This window comes from Scyliorhinus torazame, chromosome 19, assembly GCF_047496885.1.
Source record: "Scyliorhinus torazame isolate Kashiwa2021f chromosome 19, sScyTor2.1, whole genome shotgun sequence".
NCBI classification, from domain to species: domain Eukaryota; kingdom Metazoa; phylum Chordata; class Chondrichthyes; order Carcharhiniformes; family Scyliorhinidae; genus Scyliorhinus; species Scyliorhinus torazame.
The window spans coordinates 18,608,657-18,622,089 of record NC_092725.1 but is presented as its reverse complement, the minus strand read 5'-3'; positions in this window follow the sequence as shown (position 1 = coordinate 18,622,089).

Genomic DNA, 13,433 nt, shown 5'->3' with positions numbered 1-13,433 from the left:
CAGTTACACAGTGAGTGATCCTCACCCTGAATAAACAGTGACTCTGTGCAGTTACACAGCGATTGATCCTCACACTGAATAAACAGTGACTCTGTACAGTTACACGGTGAGTGATTGTTACCCTGAATACACAGTGACTCTGTACAGTTACACAGTGAGTGAACCTTCCCATGAATAAACAGTGACTCTGTACAGTTACACAGTGAGTGATCCTTACCCTGGATAAACAATGACTCTGTACAGTTACGCAGTGAGTGATCCTCATCCGGAATAAACAGTGACTCTGTGCAGTTACACAGTGAGTGATCATCATCCTGAATAAACAGTGACTCTGTACAGTTACACAGCGAGTGATCATTACCCTGAATAAACAGTGACTCTGCACAGTTACACAGTGAGTGATCCATACCCTGAATAAACAGTGACTCTGCACAGTTACACAGTGAGTGATCCTCACCCTGAATAAACTGTGACTCTGCACAGTTACACAGTGAGTGATCCTCTCCAGGAATAAACAATGACTATGTACAGTTACACAGTGAGTGATCATCACCCTAAATAAACAGTGGCTCTGCACAGTTACACAGCGAGTGATCCTCACCCTGAGTAAACACTGACTCTGCACAGTTACACAGTGAGTGATCCTCACCCTGAATAAACAGTGACTCTGTACAGTTACACAGTGAGTGATCCTCACCCTGAATAAACAGTGACTATGTACAGTAACACAGTGAGTGATCCTCACCCTGAATAAACAGTGACACTGTACAGTTACACAGTGAGTGATCCTTACCCTGAATAAACAGTGACTCTGTACAGTTACACAGTGAGTGATCCTCACCCTGAATAAACAGTGACTATGTACAGGTACACAGTGAGTGATCCATACCCTGAATAAACAGTGACTGTGCACAGTTACACAGTGAGTGATCCTTAACCTGAATAAAAAGTGACTCTGTACAGTTACACAGTGAGTGATCCTTACGCTGAATAAACAGTGACTCTGTACAGTTACACAGTGAGTGATCCTCACCCTGAATAAACAGTGACTCTGTACAGTTACACAGTGAGTGATCCTTATCCTGAATAAACAATGTCTCTGTACAGTTACACAGTGAGTGACCCTCACCCTGAATAAACTGTGACTCTGTACAGTTACACAGCGACTGATTCCTAACCTGCTGAATACACAGTGACTCTGTACAGTTAAACAGTGAGTGATCCTCACCCTGAATGAACAGTGCCTCTGTACAGTTACACAGTGAGTGATACCTACCCTGAATAAACAGTGACTCTGTACAGGTACACAGCGAGTGATCCTTACCCTGAATAAACAGTGACTCTGAACAGTTACACAGTGAGTGATCCTCACCCTGAATAACAGTGACTCTGTACAGTTACACAGTGAGTGATCCTCACCCTGAATAAACAGTGGCTCTGTACAGTTACACAGTGAGTGATCCTTCCCATGAATAAACAGTGACTCTGTACAGTGACACAGCGATTGATCGTCACCCTGAATAACAGTGACTCTGTACAGTTACACAGTGAGTGATTGTTACCCTGAATACACAGTGACTCTGTACAGTTACACAGTGAGTGACCCTCACCCTGAATAAACAATGACTCTGTAGTTACACACTGAGTGATCCTCACCCTGAATCAACAGTGACTCTGTACAGTTACACAGTGAGTGAACCTTCCCATGAATAAACAGTGACTCTGTACAGTTACACAGTGAGTGATCCTTACCCTGGATAAACAATGACTCTGTACAGTTACGCAGTGAGTGATCCTCATCCGGAATAAACAGTGACTCTGTACAGTTAGTTACACAGTGAGTGATCCTCACCCTGAATAAACAGTGACTCTGTACAGTTACACAGTGAGTGATCATCATCCTGAATAAACAGTGACTCTGTACAGTTACACAGCGAGTGATCATTACCCTGAATAAACAGTGACTCTGCACAGTTACACAGTGAGTGATCCATACCCTGAATAAACAGTGACTCTGCACAGTTACACAGTGAGTGATCCTCACCCTGAATAAACAGTGACTCTGTACAGTCACACAGTGAGTGATCCTTACGCTGAATAAACAGTGACTCTGTACAGTTACACAGTGAGCGATCCTTATCCTGAATAAACAATGTCTCTGTACAATTACACAACGAGTGATCCTCACACTGAATAAACAGTGACTCTGTACAGTTACACAGCGAGTGATTCCTAACCTGCTGAAAACACAGTGACTCTGTACAGTTACACAGTGAGTGATCCTCACCCTGAATAAACTGTGACACTGTACATTTACACAGCGAGTGATTCTCACCATGAATAAAATGTGACTCTGTACAGTTACACAGTGAGTGATCCTGACCCTGAATCAACAGTGGCTCTGTACAGTTGCACAGTGAGTGATCCTTACCCTGAATAAACAATGATTCTGCAAAGTTACACAGTGTGTGATTCTCACCAGGAATAAACAGTGACTCTGTACAGTTACACAGTGAGTGATCGTTACCCTGAATACACAGTGACTCTGTACAGTTACAGAGTGAGTGATCCTTCCCATGAATAAACAGTGACTCTGTACAGTTACACAGTGAGTGATCCTTACCATGGATAAACAATGACTCTGTACAGTTACGCAGTGAGTGATCCTCACCCGGAATAAACAGTGACTCTGTACAGTTAGTTACACAGTGAGTGATCCTCACCCTGAATAAACAGTGACTCTGTACAGTTACACAGTGAGTGATCCTCACCCTGAATAAACAGTGAATCTGTACAGTTACACAGTGAGTGATCCTTACCCTGAATAAACAATGACTCTGTACAGTTCCACAACGAGTGATCCTCACACTGAATAAACAGTGACTCTGTACAGTTACACAGTGAATGACCCTCACCCTGAATAAACTGTGACTCTGTACAGTTACACAGCGAGTGATTCCTAACCTGCTGAATAAACAGTGACTCTGAACAGTTACACAGTGAGTGATCCTCACCCTGAATATACAATGACTCTGTACAGTTACACAGTGAGTGATCCTCACCCTGAATGAACAGTGACACTGTACAGTTACACAGTGAGTGATCCTTACCCAGAATAAACAGTGACTCTGTACAGTTACACAGTGATTGATCCTTACCTTGAATAAACAATGATTCTGTAAAGTTACACAGTGAGTGATCCTCACCAGGAATAAACAGTGACTCTGTACAGTTACACAGTGAGTGATCGTTACCCTGAATACACAGTGACTCTGTACAGTTACACAGTGATTGATTCCTAACCTGCTGAATACACAGTGACTCTGTACAGTTACACAGTGAGTGATCCTCACCCTGAATGAACAGTGACTCTGTACTGTTACACAGTGAGTGATCCTTACCCAGAATAAACAGTGACTCTGTACAGTTACACAGTGAGTGACCCACACCCTGAATAAACTGTGACTCTGTACAGTTACACAGCGAGTGATTCCTAACCTGCTGAATACACAGTGACTCTGTACAGTTACACAATGAGTGATCCTCACCCTGAATGAACAGTGACTCTGTACAGTTACACAGTGAGTGATCCTTACCCAGAATAAACAGTGACTCTGTACAGTTACACAGTGAGTGATCCTTCCCATGAATAAACAGTGACTCTGTACAGTTACACAGTGAGTGATCCTTACCCTGGATAAACAATGACTCTGTACAGTTACGCAGTGAGTGATCCTCATCCGGAATAAACAGTGACTCTGTACAGTTAGTTACACAGTGAGTGATCCTCACCCTGAATAAACAGTGACTCTGTACAGTTACACAGTGAGTGATCATCATCCAGAATAAACAGTGACTCTGTACAGTTACACAGCGAGTGATCCTTACCCTGAATAAACAGTGACTCTGCACAGTTACACAGTGAGTGATAAATACCCTGAATAAACAGTGACTCTGCACAGTTACACAGTGAGTGATCCTCACCCTGAATATACAGTGACTCTGTACAGTCACACAGTGAGTGATCCTTATCCTGAATAAACAATGTCTCTGTACAGTTACACAACGAGTGATCCTCACACTGAATAAACAGTGACTCTGTACAGTTACACAGCGAGTGATTCCTAACCTGCTGAAAACACAGTGACTCTGTACAGTTACACAGTGAGTGATCCTCACCCTGAATAAACTGTGACTCTGTACATTTACACAGCGAGTGATTCTCACCATGAATAAAATGTGACTCTGTACAGTTACACAGTGAGTGATCCTTACCCTGAATAAACAGTGACTCTGTACAGTTACACAGTGAGTGATCCTTACCCTGAATAAACAGTGACTCTGTACAGTTACACAGTGTGTGATCCTTACCCTGAATAAACAGTGACTCTGCACAGTTACACAGCGAGTGATACTTACCCTGAATAAACAGTGACTATGTACAGTTACACAGTGAGTGATCCTCACACTGAATAAACAGTGACTCTGTACAGTTACACAGCGAGTGATCATCATCCTGAATAAACAGTGTCTCTGTACAGTTACACAGCGAGTGATCCTTACCCTGAATAAACAGTTACTATGTACAGTTACACAGTGAGTTATCCTCACCCTGCATAAACAGTGGCTCTGTACAGTTACACAGCGGGTGATCCTCACCCTGAATAAACAGTTACTATGTACAGTTACACAGCGAGTGATCCTTACCCTGAATAAACAGTGACTATGTACAGTTACACAGTGAGTTATCCTCACACTGAATAAACAGTGACTCTGTACAGTTACAGAGTGAGTTATCCTCACCCTGCATAAACAGTGGCTCTGTACAGTTGCACAGCGAGTGATCCTTACCCTGAATGAACAGTGACTATGTACAGTTACACAGTGAGTTATCCTCACACTGAATAAACAGTGACTCTGTACAGTTACACAGTGAGTTATCCTCACCCTGCATAAACAGTGGCTCTGTACAGTTACACAGTGAGTTATCCTCACCCTGCTGAATAAACAGTGACTCTGCACAGTTACACAGCGAGTGATCCTTACCCTGAATAAACAGTGACTATGTACAGTTACACAGTGAGTTATCCTCACACTGAATAAACAGTGACTCTGTACAGTTACACAGTGAGTTATCCTCACCCTGCATAAACAGTGGCTCTGTACAGTTACACAGCGAGTGATCCTCACCCTGAATAAACAGTGGCTCTGCACAGTTACACAGCGAGTGATCATCATCCTGAATAAACAGTGTCTCTGTACAGTTACACAGCGAGTGATCCTTACCCTGAATAAACAGTGACTATGTACAGTTACACAGTGAGTTATCCTCACCCTGCATAAACAGTGGCTCTGTACAGTTACACAGCGGGTGATCCTCACCCTGAATAAACAGTTACTATGTACAGTTACACAGCGAGTGATCCTTACCCTGAATAAACCGTGACTATGTACAGTTACACAGTGAGTTATCCTCACACTGAATAAACAGTGACTCTGTACAGTTACACAGTGAGTTATCCTCACCCTGCATAAACAGTGGCTCTGTACAGTTACACAGCGAGTGATCCTTACCCTGAATAAACAGTGACTATGTACAGTTACACAGTGAGTTATCCTCACACTGAATAAACAGTGACTCTGTACAGTTACACAGTGAGTTATCCTCACCCTGCATAAACAGTGGCTCTGTACAGTTACACAGTGAGTTATCCTCACCCTGCTGAATAAACAGTGACTCTGCACAGTTACACAGCGAGTGATCCTTACCCTGAATAAACAGTGACTATGTACAGTTACACAGTGAGTTATCCTCACACTGAATAAACAGTGACTCTGTACAGTTACACAGTGAGTTATCCTCACCCTGCATAAACAGTGGCTCTGTACAGTTACACAGTGAGTTATCCTCACCCTGCTGAATAAATAGCGACTCTGCACAGTTACACAGCGAGTGATCCTTACCCTGAATAAACAGTGACTATGTACAGTTACACAGTGAGTTATCCTCACACTGAATAAACAGTGACTCTGTACAGTTACACAGTGAGTTATCCTCACCCTGCATAAACAGTGGCTCTGTACAGTTACACAGCGAGTGATCCTCACCCTGAATAAACAGTGAGTCTGCACAGTTACACAGTGAGTGATCCTCACCCTGAATGAACAGTGATACTGTACAGTTACACAGTGAGTGATCCTTACCCAGAATAAACAGTGACTCTGTACAGTTACACAGTGATTGATCCTTACCTTGAATAAACAATGATTCTGTAAAGTTACACAGTGAGTGATCCTCACCAGGAATAAACAGTGACTCTGTACAGTTACACAGTGAGTGATCGTTACCCTGAATACACAGTGACTCTGTACAGTTACACAGTGTTTGATTCCTAACCTGCTGAATACACAGTGACTCTGTACAGTTACACAGTGAGTGATCCTCACCCTGAATGAACAGTGACTCTGTACAGTTACACAGTGAGTGATCCTTACCCAGAATAAACAGTGACTCTGTACAGTTACACAGTGAGTGACCCACACCCTGAATAAACTGTGACTCTGTACAGTTACACAGCGAGTGATTCCTAACCTGCTGAATACACAGTGACTCTGTACAGTTACACAATGAGTGATCCTCACCCTGAATGAACAGTGACTCTGTACAGTTACACAGTGAGTGATCCTTACCCAGAATAAACAGTGACGCTGTACAGTATCACAGTGAGTGATCCTGACCCTGAATAAACAGTGACTCTGTACAGTATCACAGTGAGTGATCCTGACCCTGAATAAACAGTGACTCTGTACAGTTACACAGTGAGTGGTCGTTACCCTGAATACACAGTGATTCTGTACAGTTACACAGTGAGTGATCCTTCCCATGAATAAACAGTGACACTGTACAGTTACACAGTGAGTGAGCCTCACCCTGAATAAACAGTGACTCTGTACAGTTACACAGTGAGTGATCGTTACCCTGAATACACAGTGACTCTGTACAGTTACACAGTGAGTGATCCTTCCCATGAATACACAGTGACTCTGTACAGTTACACAGTGAGTGATCCTTCCCATGAATAAACAGTGACTCTGTACAGTTACACAGTGAGTGATCCTTACCCTGGATAAACAATGACTCTGTACAGTTACGCAGTGAGTGATCCTCATCCGGAATAAACAGTGACTCTGTACAGTTAGTTACACAGTGAGTGATCCTCACCCTGAATAAACAGTGACTCTGTACAGTTACACAGTGAGTGATCATCATCCTGAATAAACAGTGACTCTGTACATTTACACAGCGAGTGATCCTTACCCTGAATAAACAGTGGCTCTGCACAGTTACACAGTGAGTGATCCATACCCTGAAAAAACAGTGACTCTGCACAGTCACACAGTGAGTGATCCTTACGCTGAATAAACAGTGACTCTGTACAGTTACACAGTGAGTGATCCTTATCCTGAATAAACAATGTCTCTGTACAGTTACACAACGAGTGATCCTCACACTGAATAAACAGTGACTCTGTACAGTTACACAGCGAGTGATCCTTATCCTGAATAAACAATGTCTCTGTACAGTTACACAACGAGTGATCCTCACACTGAATAAACAGTGACTCTGTACATTTACACAGCGAGTGATTCTCACCATGAATAAAATGTGACTCTGTACAGTTACACAGTGAGTGATCCTTACCCTGAATAAACAGTGACTCTGTACAGTTACACAGTGAATGATCCTTACCCTGAATAAACAGTGACTCTGTACAGTTACACAGTGTGTGATCCTTACCCTGAATAAACAGTGACTCTGCACAGTTACACAGCGAGTGATCCTTACCCTGAATAAACAGTGACTATGTACAGTTACACAGCGAGTGATCCTCACACTGAATAAACAGTGACTCTGTACAGTTACACAGCGAGTGATCATCATCCTGAATAAACAGTGTCTCTGTACAGTTACACAGTGAGTGAACCTCACCCTGAATAAACAGTGGCTCTGTACAGTTACACAGCGAGTGATCCTCACCCTGAATAAACAGTGACTCTGTACAGTTACACAGTGAGTGATCGTTATCCTGAATACACAGTGACTCTGTACAGTTACACAGTGAGTGATCATCACCCTGAATAAACAGTGACTCTGCACAGTTACACAGTGAGTGATCATCACCCTGAATAAACAGTGGCTCTGCACAGTTACACAGCGAGCGATCCTCACCCTGAGTAAACAGTGACTCTGCACAGTTACACAGTGAGTGATCATCACCCTGAATAAACAGTGACTCTGTACAGTTACACAGTGAGTGATCCTCACCCTGAATAAACAGTGAGTCTGCACAGTTACACAGTGAGTGATCCTTACCCTGAATAAACAGTGACTCTGTACAGTTACACAGTGAGTGATCATCACCCTGAATAAACAGTGACTCTGTACAGTTACACAGTGAGTGATCCTTACCCTGAATAAACAGTGACTCTGTACAGTTACACAGTGAGTGATCATCCTGAACAAACAGTGACTCTGTACAGTTACACAGTGAGTGACCCTCACCCTGAATAAACTGTGACTCTGTACAGTTACACAGCGAGTGGTTCCTAACCTGCCTAATACACAGTGACTCTGTACAGTTACACAATGAGTGATCCTCACCCTGAATGAACAGTGACTCTGTACAGTTACAGAGTGAGTGATCCTTACCCTGAATAAACAGTGACTCTGTACAGTATCACAGTGAGTGATCCTGACCCTGAATAAACAGTGACTCTGTACAGTATCACAGTGAGTGATCCTGACCCTGAATAAACAGTGACTCTGTGCAGTTACACAGTGAGTGATACCTACCCTGAATAAACAGTGACTCTGTACAGTTACACAGCGAGTGATCCTTACCCTGAATAAACAGTGACTCTGAACAGTTACACAGTGAGTGATCCTGACCCTGAATCAACTGTGGCTCTGTACAGTTGCACAGTGAGTGATCCTTACCCTGAATATACAATGATCTGCAAAGTTACACAGTGAGTGATTCTCACCAGGAATAAACAGTGACTCTGTACAGTTACACAGTGAGTGACCGTTACCCTGAATACACAGTGACTCTGTACAGTTACACAGTGAGTGATCCTTCCCATGAATAAACAGTGACTCTGTACAGTTACACAGCGAGTGATCCTCACCCTGAATAACAGTGACTCTGTACAGTTACACAGTGAGTGATCGTTACCCTGAATACACAGTGACTCTGTACAGTTACACAGTGAGTGATCCTTCCCATGAATAAACAGTGACTCTGTACAGTTACACAGTGAGTGATCCTTACCATGGATAAACAATGACTCTGTACAGTTACGCATTGAGTGATCCTCACCCGGAATAAACAGTGACTCTGTACAGTTACACAGTGAGTGATCCTTACCCTGAATAAACAATGACTCTGTACAGTTCCACAACGAGTGATCCTCACACTGAATAAACAGTGACTCTGTACAGTTACACAGTGAATGACCCTCACCCTGAATAAACTGTGACTCTGTACAGTTACACAGCGAGTGATTCCTAACCTGCTGAATAAACAGTGACTCTGAAAAGTTACACATTGAGTGATCCTCACCCTGAATATACAATGACTCTGTACAGTTACACAGTGAGTGATCCTCACCCTGAATGAACAGTGACATTGTACAGTTACACAGTGAGTGATCCTTACCCAGAATAAACAGTGACTCTGTACAGTTACACAGTGATTGATCCTTACCCTGAATAAACAATGATTCTGTAAAGTTACACAGTGAGTGATCGTTACCCTGAATACACAGTGACTCTGTACAGTTACACAGTGATTGATTCCTAACCTGCTGAATACACAGTGACTCTGTACAGTTACACAGTGAGTGATCCTCACCCTGAATGAACAGTGACTCTGTACAGTTACACAGTGAGTGATCCTTACCCAGAATAAACAGTGACTCTGTACAGTTACACAGTGAGTGACCCACACCCTGAATAAACTGTGACTCTGTACAGTTACACAGCGAGTGATTCCTAACCTGCTGAATACACAGTGACTCTGTACAGTTACACAATGAGTGATCCTCACCCTGAATGAACAGTGACTCTGTACAGTTACACAGTGAGTGATCCTTACCCAGAATAAACAGTGACTCTGTACAGTATCACAGTGAGTGATCCTGACCCAGAATAAACAGTGACTCTGTACAGTTACACAGTGAGTGATACCTACCCTGAATAAACAGTGACTCTGTACAGTTACACAGCGAGTGATCCTTACCCTGAATAAACAGTGACTCTGAACAGTTACACAGTGAGTGATCCTGACCCTGAATCAACAGTGGCTCTGTACAGTTAGTTGCACAGTGAGTGATCCTTACCCTGAATAAACAATGATTCTGCAAAGTTACACAGTGAGTGATTCTCACCAGGAATAAACAGTGACTCTGTACAGTTACACAGTGAGTGATCGTTACCCTGAATACACAGTGACTCTGTACAGTTACACAGTGAGTGATCCTTCCCATGAATAAACAGTGACTCTGTACAGTTACACAGCGAGTGATCCTCACCCTGAATAACAGTGACTCTGTACAGTTACACAGTGAGTGATCGTTACCCTGAATACACAGTGACTCTGTACAGTTACACAGTGAGTGATCCTTCCCATGAATAAACAGTGACTCTGTACAGTTACACAGCGAGTGATCCTCACCCTGAATAAAAGTGACTCTGTACAGTTACACAGTGAGTGATCCTTCCCATGAATAAACAGTGACTCTGTACAGTTACACAGTGAGTGATCGCTACCATGGATAAACAATGACTCTGTACAGTTACGCAGTGAGTGATCCTCACCCGGAATAAACAGTGACTCTGTACAGTTAGTTACACAGTGAGTGATCCTCACCCTGAATAAACAGTGACTCTGTACAGTTACACAGTGAGTGATCCTCACCCTGAATAAACAGTGACTCTGTACAGTTACACAGTGAGTGATCCTTACCCTGAATAAACAATGACTCTGTACAGTTCCACAACGAGTGATCCTCACACTGAATAAACAGTGACTCTGTACAGTTACACTCTGATTGACCCTCACCCTGAATAAACAGTGACTCTGTACAGTTACACAGTGAGTGATCCTTACCCAGAATAAACAGTGACTCTGTACAGTTACACAGTGATTGATCCTTACCCTGAATAAACAATGATTCTGTAAAGTTACACAGTGAGTGATCCTCTCCAGGAATAAACAGTGACTCTGTACAGTTACACAGTGAGTGATCGTTACCCTGAATACACAGTGACTCTGTACAGTTACACAGTGATTGATTCCTAACCTGCTGAATACACAGTGACTCTGTACAGTTACACAGTGAGTGATCCTCACCCTGAATGACCAATGACTCTGTACAGTTACACAGTGAGTGATCCTTACCCAGAATAAACAGTGACTCTGTACAGTATCACAGTGAGTGATCCTGACTCTGAATAAACAGTGACTCTCTACAGTTACACAGTGAGTGATCTTCAGCCTGACTAAACAGTGGCTGTACATTTACACACTGAGTGATCCTTACCCTGAATAAACAGTGACTCTGCACAGTTACACAGTGAGTGATCCTGACCCTGAATCAACAGTGACTCTGTACAGTTACACAGTGAGTGATCCTTACCCTAAATAAACAATGATTCTGCAAAGTTACACAGTGAGTGATCCTTACCCTGAATAAACAATGACTCTGTACAGTTCCATAACGAGTGATCCTCACACTGAATAAACAGTGACTCTGTACAGTTACACAGTGAGTGACCCTCACCCTGAATAATCTGTGACTCTGTACAGTTACACAGCGAGTGATTCCTAACCTGCTGAATAAACAGTGACTCTGAACAGTTACACAGTGAGTGAACCTCACCCTGAATAAACAATGACTCTGTACAGTTACACAGTGAGTGATCCTCACCCTGAATGAACAGTGACTCTGTACAGTTACACAGTGAGTGATCCTTACCCAGAATAAACAGTGACTCTGTACAGTTACACAGTGAGTGATCCATACCCTGAATAAACAATGATTCTGTAAAGTTACACAGTGAGTGATCCTCACCAGGAATTAACAGTGACTCTGTACAGTTACACAGTGACTGATCGTTACCCTGAATACACAGTGACTCTGTACAGTTACACAGTGAGTGATTCCTAACCTGCTGAATACACAGTGACTCTGTACAGTTACACAGTGAGTGATCCTCACCCTGAATGAACAGTGACTCTGTACAGTTACACAATGAGTGATCTTCAGCCTGACTAAACCGTGGCTGTACATTTACACAGTGAGTGATCCTGACCCTGAATCAACAGTGACTCTGTAAAGTTACACAGTGAGTGATCCTCACCAGGAATAAACAGTGACTCTGTACAGTTACACAGTGAATGACCCTCACCCTGAATAAACTGTGACTCTGTACAGTTACACAGCGAGTGATTCCTAACCTGCTGAATAAACAGTGACTCTGAACAGTTACATAGTGAGTGATCCTCACCCTGAATATACAATGACTCTGTACAGTTACACAGTGAGTGATCCTCACCCTGAATGAACTGTGACACTGTACAGTTACACAGTGAGTGATCCTTACCCAGAATAAGCAGTGACTCTGTACAGTTACACAGTGATTGATCCTTACCCTGAATAAACAATGATTCTGTAAAGTTACACAGTGAGTGATCCTCACCAGGAATAAACAGTGACTCTGTACAGTTACACAGTGAGTGATCGTTACCCTGAATACACAGTGACTCTGTACAGTTACACAGTGATTGATTCCTAACCTGCTGAATACACAGTGACTCTGTACAGTTACACAGTGAGTGATCCTCACCCTGAATGAACAGTGACTCTGTACAGTTACACAGTGAGTGATCCTTACCCAGAATAAACAGTGACTCTGTACAGTTACACAGTGAGTGACCCACACCCTGAATAAACTGTGACTCTGTACAGTTACACAGCGAGTGATTCCTAACCTGCTGAATACACAGTGACTCTGTACAGTTACACAATGAGTGATCCTCACCCTGAATGAACAGTGAATCTGTAGAGTTACACAGTGAGTGATCCTTACCCAGAATAAACAGTGACTCTGTACAGTATCACAGTGACTGATCCTGACCCTGAATAAACAGTGACTCTGTACAGTATCACAGTGAGTGATCCTGACCCTGAATAAACAGTGACTCTGTACAGTTACACAGTGAGTGATACCTACCCTGAATAAACAGTGACTCTGTACAGTTACACAGCGAGTGATCCTTACCCTGAATAAACAGTGACTCTGAACAGTTACACAGTGAGTGATCCTGACCCTGAATCAACAGTGGCTCTGTACAGTTGCACAGTGAGTG